Source organism: Salvelinus alpinus, chromosome 21, assembly GCF_045679555.1.
Source record: "Salvelinus alpinus chromosome 21, SLU_Salpinus.1, whole genome shotgun sequence".
NCBI lineage: Eukaryota > Metazoa > Chordata > Actinopteri > Salmoniformes > Salmonidae > Salvelinus > Salvelinus alpinus.
In genome coordinates this window covers 7611424-7619058 of record NC_092106.1, presented here as the reverse complement: position 1 = coordinate 7619058, position 7635 = coordinate 7611424, and the positions used below count along the sequence as shown (strand labels likewise).

At 41.2% G+C, this 7635-nt stretch overlaps 1 long non-coding RNA gene across 1 annotated transcript; it reads right to left on the bottom strand.

Annotated features, from left to right (window-relative positions):
- Positions 1 to 3219: 3219 nt before the first annotated feature.
- On the bottom strand, positions 3220 to 7073 carry LOC139547725 (uncharacterized). Its single transcript, XR_011669592.1, has 3 exons — positions 6478 to 7073; positions 5904 to 6024; positions 3220 to 5774 (listed from the first exon to the last, which is right to left on the bottom strand). It is a non-coding gene; the product is annotated as an uncharacterized lncRNA (long non-coding RNA).
- Positions 7074 to 7635: the final 562 nt, after the last annotated feature.

Below are 7635 nucleotides of genomic sequence, written 5' to 3'. Positions count from 1 at the left end.
CGTTTTTTTCCCTCCCAGAGTTTGATATAATACCATACTGACATCTGGTGGAATTTAATAAGTACTACGTCTCCAGAATGGGAAGGAATATACTGGGATGGACAAACACAGTTCCTTTGATGACCATTATCAGTTCACTTCCTGATTATGCTTTTATTGATGGCTCATTATTCAGAGTTACCCTATCTTTTTAGAGTTGTTTCTATGATGTGTCCAGTCCTTTTGATGATGTGTCCAGATCCTATTGTTTTTCTGTCTCTACCTGGTAATTCATTGACCAGTTCATTTTAATGAGTTAATTAATTAATGAATTGTGTCTTTGATGTGCCAGAGATATCATTTACCTGGTTAGCAATATGCAGATTCCATCTCTGATATTTGATTACAATTCTAGAATGGAACCAGTATAGGCCTACACTGTTCGAGGGCCTTATGGGACAGTGCATCTGCACTGTCCCATATCTACCTGCTCAGAGTATCTTCAATTATACTGAACAAGAATATAACCGCAACATGCAACAATTGTAAGGATTTTACTGAGTTACAGTTCATAGAAGGAATCAGTCAATTTAAATACATTCATAAGGCCCTAATCTATGGATTTTACATGACTGGGCAGGGGAGCATCCATGGGTGGGCCTGGGAGAGCATCGGAGCAAGGCCCAGCCAATCACAATGAGTTTTTCCTCACAAATGGGCTTTATTACAGACAGAAATACTCCTCAGCACCCCCTCCCCCCTCCTCAGACGGATGTTGAGGTCCTGGGCTGGCGTGGTTACACGTGGTCTGCGGTTGTGAGGTTGGTTGGATGTACTGCCAAATTCTCTAAAACAACGTTGGAGGCGGCTTATGGTAGAGAAATTAACATTCAATTATATGGCAACAGCTCTGTTGGACATTCCTGCAGTCAGCATGCCAATTGCATGCTTGTGTGGTGTGACAAAACTGCACATTTTAGAGTGGCCTTTTATTGTCGCCAGCACAAATTGCACCTGTTAATGATCATCATGTTTAATAATCTTATTGACATGCCACATCTGTCAGGTGGATGGATTAACTTGGCAAAGGAGAAATTCTCACTAACAGGGATGTAAAGAAATTTGTGCACAACATTTGAAAGAAAGAAATATTTTTGTGCGTATGGAAAATTTATTGGATGTTTTATTTCAGCTTATTAAAAATGGGACTAATACTTTACATGTTGCATTTATATTTTTATGTATATTTAACACACTGGAATGAGTCAACCTAAAAAACTGAGCAAATTGGAATTCTATGTGGCTCTGAATAGAGTACACTGTGGCATAATACCTGACCACTGTGACTTACACAAAATTAAGAAAATCCTTGACTACGTAGAGACTCAGTGAGCACAGCCTTGCTATTGAGAAAGGCTGCCATAGGCAGACCTGGCTCTCTAGAAAACACCCACAAAATGAGGTGGAAACTGAGCTGCACTTCCTAAACTCCTGCCAAATGTATGACCACCTTCGAGATACACATTTCCCGCAGATCACACACAAAGAATTTGAAAACAAATCAAACATTGATGATAATCTTCCATACTGTATCTGTTAGGCAAAATACCGCAGTGTGCAATCACAGCAGTAAGCTCTGTGGCCTGTTGCCATGAGAAAAGGGCAACCAGTGCAGCACAAACATTGTAAATGCCACCAACATTTCTCTTTTAATTTACCTTCCCCTAGATATTTGCACATTGCTAAAACACTGTACATAGCAGATAAAATAACACTTGAAATGTCTTTATCTATTTCAAACCTGTGAGGGCAATGTTTACTTTTCATTTCTTCAACATTATATAAATGAATTGGCGAGTGCACTAGAACAGCCTGAAGTACCACCCTACTGGACTCAGAAATCAGATGTCCACTGTTTGCAGATGATCTGGTGCTTCTGTTCCCAACCAAAGAGGGGCTACAGCAGCACCTAGATCTTCTGCACAGATTCTGTCAGACTTGGGCCCTGACAGTGAATCTCAGTAAGACAAAATGATGGTGTTCCAAAAAAAGGTCCAGTAGCCAAGACAGCGAATACAAATTCCATCTAGACATGTTTCCCTAGAGCACGCAAAAATTACACCTACAGTACCTCAGCCTTAACATCAACACCACATGTAACTTCTAGAAGGCTGTGAATTATCTAAGAGACAAGGCAAGAAAGGCCTTCTATGCCATCAAAAGGAACATAAAACTCAACATCCCAATTAGGATCTGGCTAAAAATACTTAAATCAGTTATCGAACCCATTGCCCTCTATGGTTATGAGATCTGGGTTCCGCTCACCAACCCGGAATTCATAAAATGGGACAAACACCGAATTGAGACGGCATGCAGAATTCTACAAAAATATGCTTAGTGTACAACGCAAAACCCAAAACAATGCATGCAGAGTAGAATTAGGACTATACCGCTAGTTATCAAAACTCAGAAAAGAGATGTTAAAATTCTACAACCACCTTAAAGGAAGCGATACCCAGACATTCCACCACAAAGTCCTCACCTACAGAGAGATGAACCTAGAGAAGAGTCCCCTCAGCCAGCTGGTTCTGGGGCTCTGCTCAAAAACACAAACAGACCTCACAGAGCCCCAGGACAGAAACACATTTAGACTCAACCAAATCATGAGAAAGCAAAAAGAAAACTATTTGGCACACTAGAAAGAATCTATGACGACACAAGGCGAGACCCAGATGCAGAAAAGGGTTTGGCAGATGGTTTGAGCTCTGGTATTTATTATAGTCCAAGGGGTAGGCAAAAGGCAGGTCGGGGGTTCATAACCAGGTCAGAATCCAAAACGGTACAGGGCGGCAGGCAGGCTCGAGGTCAGGAGCAGGCAGACTGGTTAGGCAGGGCTCAGAGTCTCAGAGTCAGGACAGGCAATGGTCAGAACCAGGAGGACGAGAAAAAACAGACGGGGGGGGGGGGGGGGGGGAACCAGGCGCTAGGCGAAAACCTCTGGTTGACTTGGCAAACTAGACGAACTGGTCGACAGAAAACACAGTTATAAATACACAGGGTATAATGGGGAAGATGGACGTGGAGACAAGCACAAGGACAGGTGAAACAGGTCAGGGTGTGACAGAAGCAACCCAAAAACAGAGCAACTCTGATTTTTATCTGGCCCTAGACAGAGTGTAACGGTGGTCCTCCTCCTCTTCAACCGAAAATGAGGAGTATTGAGGGAACCAAGGCGCAGCGGGTTGTGAACACATAATATTTATTAAAGACAAGACGAAAACACGAACTTCACTATAAACTAACAAAACAACAAACGGAGTAGACAGACCTGAACGACGAACTTACATTAAACACGAGAACGCACGAACAGGGAAAATAGCCTACACATAAAAATGACGATGTACAACACAAACCGAACAGTCCCGTATGGTGCGACAAACACTGACACAGGAGACAACCACCCACAACGAACACAGTGAAACAACCTACCTAAATATGACTCTTAATTAGAGGAACGCAAAACACCTGCCTCTAATTAAGAGCCATACCAGGCAACCCTAAACCAACATAGAAACACACAACATAGAATGCCCACCCAAAACTCACGCCCTGACCATCACACACATACAAAACAACAGAAAACAGGTCAGGAACGTGACACAGAGAGTATACAGTCTGTCACAGCAGCAAGATTTGTGGACAGTTGCCATGAGAAAAGGGCAACCAGTGGAACGCAAGCAATATTGTAAATACAGCCTATATGTTTCTGTTGATTTTTTAAAACCTTTACTACTGTACATAGTAACACTGTACATAGCCAATAATATAGCATTTGAAAAACTTTTGTGAATATAATGTTTGTTAATGTTTCCTTTGTTCTTTTCCATTTTGTTTATTGTCTATTCCAATAGCCCTTATGCACATTCCATGATCGAACGTTCTAAACACACTTCCTATCGGTTTGGAAATTTCTGGTCAATCTAGTTGTTATCGACGATATAACGTTACTACCACTATGTCGCAGTTTTTTACTAGGTGTCTTCAGGACTTGCCTCAAATTAATATTAATGATGTACATCGAATTGTTACACCAGCCTCCGAGACTCCAGCTAGCAAGAATGAAAAGGGGTTCAAGATGTATATAGGAAGCTACAAAGACAACTATGAAGGTGAGTACCAAGTCAGTGACAGATATAACGTTAGCCAGCTACAATCATTAGCTAGCTAATTTAACTATTAACTGTAGCTAGCTAGTTACTTCGTAAAATGACGTAACTTTGACAGAATCTACCTGAGAATGTGTGTATTTTCGTTAGCTTGGTTAAGTTATGCTTGCTAGTGCACCCAGATGCCCCGTGGTTAGGATCCTCTCCAGATGGCATCATATTTAATCCCAGTGTGAGACCACACTTTGGACTCTTAGAGGTCAAGTGCCCAAATGTACCAAGTTATGTTGACTGCCCTTACCTGAAGATACAGAATGGAGAGCTGAAGTTGAAGAGATCTCATGCTTACTACTGGCAGGTGCCAGGTCAAATCCTTCTCACAGGTTGTAACTGGTGTGACTTTGTCAGCTGTGCACAGGAGGACATCCTAGTTGAAAGGATATATAAAGATCTACAGGTTTCAAAAACTATAAGAGAGAAGGTTGACCACATTTATTTTTACCACTACCTGCAGAAGTGTCTTATCTCGCACCTGAATGGATCCCCTGCATGGGTGCCAAGTTGAGTGGTTTTATGAAAAATAAGTATTGATGTTCTTGTGAAGAAATCTACAGTAGAATAGATTTGTTAAAAAAAATATATTTCAGCAAATGTTCGACAGTTCAGTTAATCAATTACACATCTCTGACATTGTATTTAATCTTGCATTCTGGCTAATCTGTGTTTACTTGATTTCTTTCCCCCACCCCTGTTACTCATTGCCTAATTAAAGCCAATACAAGCTCTACACAAACTGATATTCACTACAACACAAATGATTGATACATATCAATCATGTCATATATAAACACATTATTATTTTGCTGCTAGCAAATAAACACATGTACATTTACACTGGTTTGGCCCATGCTCTGACCAAAGGTCCGTTTTGATAGTTGACCAACAGGCACACCACTGCAAATAATTGGTTGATGCTACCTGAGATGGTCAGGGGGATGACTGTGTCAAACAGCTCCTTTACTCTGCGGATCATTCTTTCAACATGCACTCTCAGCCTGGAAATGGATTGGGTCTCCCTAACCTCATGCCCTGGGATCTGTGTGCGTCTTGACAGAAAGGCTGGCCGGTAGACCTTGCACGGAACAATGTCATCTAGGAGAAAGCCCTTCTCCACCATAATGGCCATGTCAGGGGTGAGTAAGGAAATAATTGCAGACTGCTTGAAGATCTCCTTGTCACTCACAGATCCAGCATACAACGATGACACAAAAGTGACAGCTCCATGTGGTGACATTCCCAACATGCCCTTAAAGGTACAGTGTGACTTGTAGGAAGAGAACACCTCACTCTGCAGTAGTAGTGAAGATGGTGTCTGGCAGCGGAGTTCAGTGCAGTCGATCACTACCTGGGTGTCTGGATAGTACTTGAACTCAGGTGGGCTTTGATGGTTTCCTTGGGGATCCATATCCATGCTGATCCAAGCAGACAGTAGAGGAAGTTGGCCCAAGAGATCATAATCTGTCTCACTGTCGATTGGTGGAGGCTGAACCGATGGGCTAAATCCTTCTGCTTCAGACCCAGCGACAGATGAGTCATAAACAAGAAGAACTCGTCGCTTGATGGCAGTGTCTGAACGTAAAGAAAACCGTTTTAGTACAATAGTCCTTATATTCGGTCCATATCAAAAAGTAAATAATGTTTAACAATTACAGTAAGATCAAATAATATACTCAAGTATTTAATGAAGTTGTCCCTTACCGGTTTTCTTCGAGTAACATTTGTTTCAGATGGATTGGTGCGTGTGACTCTTATTAACTTGGTTTCTGCTGCCCGCTCAATCAAGTGCCAGAAGGCCATCAGATGGGTGTAGTTTGCAAATCTGAAGATGGACCCAGAGTATTTGAATACCAAAAAAAGCTCATTACTGTTATTGCCCATCTTCTCTAAGCATCAAGTAGCACTAGACATGATCTAGCTGCTATTGTAGCCTGTTTTTCTTGTTACTGCAATTCGTACTGTAATTCACAGCAGCTATCATCACAGCAGTGAATTTGTTTTAAATGTTCTGTTATTTAACCTGGAAAGTGGACTAAGAACCAAATCTTATTTGAAGCAACGACCTGGGAGCATTTTTGGGGGTTAACTGAAAACTAATGTAAAGACAATATACATTCAATGTGCCTACTTAGGCTAAGATATGCTAGCCTAGTTTCAAATAACAATGAACATGTACTTAATTAAAGGTAAGATGGACTTTGGGATAATAATACTAATAATTAATAGTAAATAATAAACAATAGTCATGCTGGATAATAATAAATCCTTACTGTACCTTGTGTAAAAACGTATATCCTCGTCAGAACCAGCAAATCGCTGTAGACCAAAACTGTGTTGGGCGAACAGTTTCTCCAGCTTGGCTCGAAGCTCCTCAATTTATTTTACGTGCTCATGGTTTGCCATGATGGGTCTGGGCCGCATCAGAAACGGCACAGTCCATAGGCAGCGCACCTTGTTCTTCAGGTTTCAGTCTTCTTTCCCAAACACCAGGTCTCTTTTTAATGTGCCAGTTCCACGCGAAGACAGTAGGAACAACACCCTTTTTAGGTATTGTCGCCACCCAATTTTTCCCTCAACAAAGTCACTTTCGACGAAATGTGTACTACACACCTTTGTGTGTTTGGTGACAGTAAAGTTGTCACGACGTACTGCCACCAACCACCTTTTTCTGAGCTCTACGTTACATCGACCGGGAAACGATGGAAGCTCACAATACCATTACATTTGGAAGAAACTGAACACAGAGGCACTGAACAATGTTCATTAGCACCTCCTTCGCGGGGCTGTAATTTAAACGTAGTCATTGCGAATTATTTCAGTCAGAAATGCATCGACGATAGCTAGTAAGCTAATGATAAAAACAATAGCAGAACTCGCTCCGGAAGTCATCAACCCGATCGGAAGTAAATTAGAACGTTGGAGGCGGTATAATATATTGAGCCTGTTGCTTTGGTAATGTAAGCATATGTTTTCCATGCCAATAAAGCCCTTTGAATTGAACTGAAATGAATTGAGAGAGAGAGAGAGAGAGAGAATGCTGACAAGTGATACGTTTGCTCTTTAAGTATTCTACACAGTACACATGTTTATTTAGTAAGGTGATATAATATAATTTACATATTATAAACACAATCACACAAATAATCGATACAATAAAGTTTATATTTTTTTTAAATCCTGAAGTCATAGCAGGATACCACCTCATTCATGAAAAGATTCCTTGGTGAATGCAACCACTTGTCTTTTCAGGATGTTTAATTGTTTATTTGCAACTCCCAATCTATCCTTAGTTCCCCCATCATCTGTCTAGGCTACATGTCATCTTTCACCGCACCGCCCTCCTCTCCTCTCCTCATCAGCTCTCTATGCAAGTCTCTTTCTCGTTGAATCACTCACTCTCTCATCCTCTGTGCAGTCAAAACCTTTTCACTCT